Below are 5,916 nucleotides of genomic sequence, written 5' to 3' on the forward strand. Positions count from 1 at the left end.
ATGTTCGAGATGTTCGACCATCTGTTACCAAGCTGGATCCCAAGGCATTGAAGTGTGTTTTTCTTGGTTATCCTCGCCTTCAGAAGGGGTATCGGTGTTATTCTACTGAACTTGGCAAATATCTGGTGTCAACTGATGTAGTGTTTTCAGAGACTATACCATTCTTTTATGCACCTCCCATATGAGTGGCTAGTATATTAGGTTACCCGTACTTTGACAGAACAATCAGATGATGTTTCTCCATATTCTAGCTCTTCTATCGAGCACCAATCGACTATTCTGCCTTGAACACCTGCTCCAATTGTGTTAGCAAGAACATCAATAATTCAAGTTTACTCGCAGAGGCGAGAAACAAATGATACGAGTCCTGCATCAGTTCCTTCGTCATCTAATCCTCTTCCGCCTGATCCTCCAAAAGACCTTGACCTTCCCATTGCTTTATGCAAAGGTACATGTACTTGCAAATACACATATTCTATTGCTAATTTTGTTTCCTATGATCACTTATCCCCTACGTCTAGATCTTTGATTGCGTCTCTAGACTCTATTTCTATACCCAAAATAGTGAAAAAGGTTTTGAATCATCCTGGATGGTCTGAAGTCATGCTTGAGGAAATACATGCCTTAGAGGAAAACCATACTTGGGATTTAGTGAATTTACCTAGTGGAAAGAAAGCAGTGAGATGCAAATGGGTCTTCACGGTCAAAGTTAATCCAGATGGTTCTGTAGCGATACTTAAGGCCAGACTTGTGGCCAAAGGGTATGCTTAGACTTATGGAGTAGATTATTCTGACACCTTCCCTCCGGTTGCCAAACTTACTTCTGTCCGCTTGTTCATTACTCTAGCAGCTTCTGAGAATTGGCCTTTGCATCAATTGGACATTAAGAATGCCTTTCTTCATGGTGATTTTCATGAAGAGGTGTATATGGAGCAACTACCTGGTTTTGTTGCTCAGGAGGAGTACGGGAATGTTTGTCATTTGAAGAAGTCCTTGTATGGCTTGAAGTAGAGTCTCCAGGCTTGGTGTAGAAAATTTAGTAAGGTAGTTCAAGAATTTGGGCTGAAAAAGAGAAAATGTGATCATTCAGTCTTCTACAGGCAATCAACAGCTGGATCTATTATCCTGGTTGTATATGTTGATGACATTGTTATTACCGGAAGTGATTATGCAGGAATCTCTTCTCTCAAGTCTTTCTTGCATACTAAGTTTCATACGAAAGACTTGGGACAATTGAAATATTTCTTGGGAGTAGAAGTAAATAGATGCAAGAAGGGAATTTTTCTAATTCAGAGAAAGTATATTCTTGACTTACTGGCAGAAACTGGTAAGTTGGCTGCCAAGCCTTGAAGTACTCCAGTGGTTCCTAATTTGCATCTTATGAAAGATGATAGCAATCCATTTAATTATCTAGGTAGATACATGAGGTTATGATTAAACTATCTCACTGTGACTCGTCCAGATATTGCTTTTGCTGTAAGTGTTGTTAGCCAGTTTATGTATGCTCCTACGGTCAAACATTGAGCAGCACTAGAACAGATTCTATGTTACTTAAAAGGAGCCCTTGGACTTGGCATATTATACAACAATCGTGGATATTCTCACATTGAGTGTTTGCAGATGTGGATTGGGCTGGATCAAAAATTGATAGAAGGTCTACTACCGGCTATTGTGTCTTTGTGGGTGGAAACCTGATATCATGGAGAAGTAAGAAACAAAATGTTGTATCTCGATCCAGTGTAGAATCCGAATACAGGGCTATGGCACAGACTACGTGTGAGGTTATGTGGATACATCACCTTCTCATGGAAATTGGGATAAAGCATACTACACTAGAAAAACTTTGGTGTGATAATCAAGCCGCTCTTCATATCGCCTCAAATCCGGTGTATCATGAAAGGACAAAACATATTGAAGTTTACTGTCACTTTATTCGTGAGAAGATTCCGAAAAACTTGATTTCTACTAGTTACGTGAAGACATGAGAGCAATTGGCTGATATATTCACAAAGGCGTTAAAATGGAACTCGAGTTAATTATATTTACAACAAGCTGGGCATGATTAATATCTATGCTCCAGCTTGATGGAGAGTGTTAAAGAATGAATGTAGAAATAAAGAATGAATGTAGACAAATTACTTGTACTATACATTGATAGAATAAATATTGAGATTTGATAGCAGATTTTTAGGATTTTCCTTTTATTTCTTTCCATAGTTAGGATCCTATGTACATGTATATATATGTATCACTTCATGGAATAAGATACCAACTTTTATTCTTCCATACCTTGTTTGTCACAGAGCCAAAGGATCCAACACCTTTGCCAACCACATGTAATTCATGTAATTGTCCATGACCAGTCTCATCCCTTCTGTTATCAGTTGTGCTAAGAAGTTGGAATTTTGAATAATTATCAGTAGTTCATCCCGTTGATAATCATTGTGAAAAAGACTGTATGTCCCTGGATCCCTTGTTCGATCCAGGATTAGGGTGGGTGGAACGGGGGTAGTGGTTGAGTTGCATACACCAACTGGTGGTATGCTAGTGGATAAGGTAGGTTGTTCATGGGGTTGGTTGATAATCTGATAGGGTGTGGACGAAAGAGCAGTTGTGCTCTTGAGTGTAATAGGAGAAATTGGTGTAGCATTTTGGAAGGGGGAAGCCTAGTTAATATTGTAGAGGGTATGTGATAAATTTGTCGAGGATAATGATTGTAAATCTATTGTGTGAGATTTACTATGGATTGTATTGGGGGGGATTGGCGTGTGGGAGATGGATTGCAGATTTATCAAATCTATTTTTGTGTCCACTTGACCAGAGGTTGTTGCCAAGTGTGAAGAGCAAGAAGGGGTAAGGTTGGTTTTAAAAGAATGTTCTGCTGATTTGGAGCCTTCCTGCTCATTAGTTCCTAATGACGTGTAATTGTCAAACTGAGGAGTGGCATGTGAATTTTCTAATGCCCCCATGGCATATCTTTTATTGAGACTATTCTTGTTTGTATTGAAGGTTTTGCAGTGGCGGCTGTTGATGTGTTTTGTCTAATTATTTTTTGCACCGTATCTGGCTCCATCTTGGGGAGAGGAAGGGTTGCAAATTTATTGAATATTAAAGGAGAATTTTGATTGGATAATAGCCAAGCATGCTTGTTCTTGCTATTGGTGGGGGAGTTAAAGTCCCAATACTGATATTTGGGCTGGTATTAATGCCCTCTTTGGAGTGATTAATGAACATTAAATGGTTGGAATTTTTGTCCTTATAGTAATTAGAATAAGTGTGGCTATTTAACGACCCAGTAGCTTTATTTTTATAGACTAAGGTTTTTGGGTGGAAGGAATTACCTTGCCCTTTTGTATAGATATTAACGCCAATACCTGGGCCATTTTGTATCTCTTTCTCCTTTGTGGCATCCCTTGTTCCATATTTTGGATTTAGTGTTTTCCTTCTTCTAGCGAAGGAGACTGTTTGCCAATCGCTTGGTTTGTCGTTAGCCATCTGATGGTTGTTGTACTGGTTGTTGTTGTTGCTTTGAGCTGCATCTTGAATGTCTTGTATTAGCTCTGGGTTGAGAGCTTTGCTGCGTTGGTGGTGGAGGCATCGATTAACTGTGTGACGTAACCTGCTACAGTGTTTGCAGAGGAAACCTTCTCTTTCATAGATGATCTGTTGAAGGTGGGAATCTATTTGAATGCATGTGATAACTGTTTAACCAAAAATCTGAGTCTTTGGTCAAAGCTAGAAAGAAATTCGGGTTACTGATAATCAGGAGACGAAAATAAAATATTTTTGAGAATGATGGTAAAGCAGTAAATAGTTTTGTATTTCAGTAATATCTCAATCGTATTTCGTGTCCTTACAGATGTTGAGTCTTTCCCCTGTTATAGTTGATTCTAGGAGAAGATATAATGTCTTTGTCTTAATGAGACAATTATGAGCAATAAATGATATTTAAAAGAAACGTTACACAATCATTTCTATTTAATTCAGATTCTCTAACGTATTTGACATTTAATGTTGTATTTAGACTCTTTTACGTCATTAGATTCGTATCTTCAACTTCTTCTGATCTTTGATCTTTAAACGACTCGAATAGATACGAGACTCGTACCTATTTTAGTAACGGTCCACACCTATGTTGCTTTCTTTTCCCCCTATCTGTTATCGCCCGTGCCTCTTGGCTATTTATTGCGTTTTGACCTTATGACCAGTCCACGTGTCATGACACGTCATCTTCAATATTCAGACTCAGTTTTTCCCAATACAGATAGTCCCCCCACTTTCCATTTATTTATCCATTATATATTTGGGAAGTGGACCTTCACAAAAAGGGAATTTTTTGCTGTAATCAATGCTATGACAGTACTGACGCCCCAGTTGTCTTTTCTATTTAATGCTCTGCACACGTGTCACCTTTCGATTGGTTTTGTAATTCTGCAGCCTTTTTCCAAGGTTTATTCATCCCTTATATTCACGAAGCGATAGTTGCCTTTATTATAGGCTTTCCATCATTACACTTCTTTGCTTGACGGTTGCTATTATATACATATATATCCTTTTTCCCTTTGTCCTTTTCTTCATAAACCCTTAACATATCCTTTACTCTTTATTTCTACTCCTTTCTCCGTGAGTTCATCCTTTTTTCTGCAATGGCATCTCCGAATCCTAACCCTAAAAGAATCCCAATTCTTGATAGCTTCCCCAATGCCCCTGTAAGACATAGAAGAGGAAGAGGAGGCAGGCTTCGTAGCCTAGGATCCGTTCGAGGTGGTGCCTCTGGTTCTGTCATGCCTTCTTCTAGCTCCGATACTACTTCCAGAGGTTCTATCACTAAGAAATCTTCCTCTAAAGGTAAAGAACTTCTTGAGCCTCTTCAAGAGCCTTTAGTTGAGGAAATAGTACCCAACGACCTATCTTTTGAGAATGATAGGAAATCTCTTCGTGAGCAAGTTGTCAATTTTGAGAAAGCTGACACTTTTCCTTCTTTAATCACTGAACCTTTGATTTCTATTGTTCGAAAAGATTGCAACTGGAGAAGTGATTTTCGTATAGTAATCCCTAATCCAAATCAAAGAATATCTTCCTTTAGGATTGGATTTTCTTTTGTTTATACTTACCCCTTCACTTTGGGATTTATTCCTGCTATTCACCCAGTCATACTTGATTTCTGTCGTTTTTTCAAAATTTGTTTGGGACAAATTGGTCCTTTTGTATGGAGAACAGTGGCTTGTTTGAGTTATTTATCTGTTAAAGCTGGTGTTGATTTTTCCTTTCCCCACCTTATTCATCTTTACCACCCCAAGTTATTTTGCAATGGAGTTTTTACTCTAACTGCAAGAAGTAAAAGGGTCTTAGTAAGCCCTGAAGATGATAAGGACCGCGGGTGGTACACTCATTATGTTGCGGTACGCACAGTTGATTTGGTGGGTGAAACAAATATCCCCTTCCATGAGAAGTGGAACTTTGCACGTAAGTTTTTTTTACTTACCGTTCTGACCTCTTAAGAATTTCAACTTCTTTTCTAATTTCATCCTTTTTTGCTTTTCTATAGCAACCATGGGAGATGTGTAGCCCGTTCCTAATTTCCGTGGTTGGGTAGATTTAATCATGAAAGTCGTGCCTATGTAGGAGAGAACGTGGAAATCCATTTCCAATTTACATGGTTGGAAAGTGAAAACTCACGGTATGCATCTCTTTATCATTTTTCGTATGACAAGTTCTTTATTTTTTCTAACTTTTTTTTAAAATCCTTCTTTTTGTCAGGATTTGCTATTCGAGGAATGACAACCGAAGTGGCTACTGCCCTTCGAGCCTCTTCTGGTACTTCTCTTTCTGTGGAGAGAACTCAAGCTAGGCTGTCAAAGAGGAAAGTTGTAGAAGAAGATTCTGAGGGCGATGAAGACGAAGACACCTCTTTGA

Source organism: Nicotiana sylvestris, chromosome 12 (genome assembly GCF_000393655.2).
Source record: "Nicotiana sylvestris chromosome 12, ASM39365v2, whole genome shotgun sequence".
Lineage (NCBI taxonomy): Eukaryota > Viridiplantae > Streptophyta > Magnoliopsida > Solanales > Solanaceae > Nicotiana > Nicotiana sylvestris.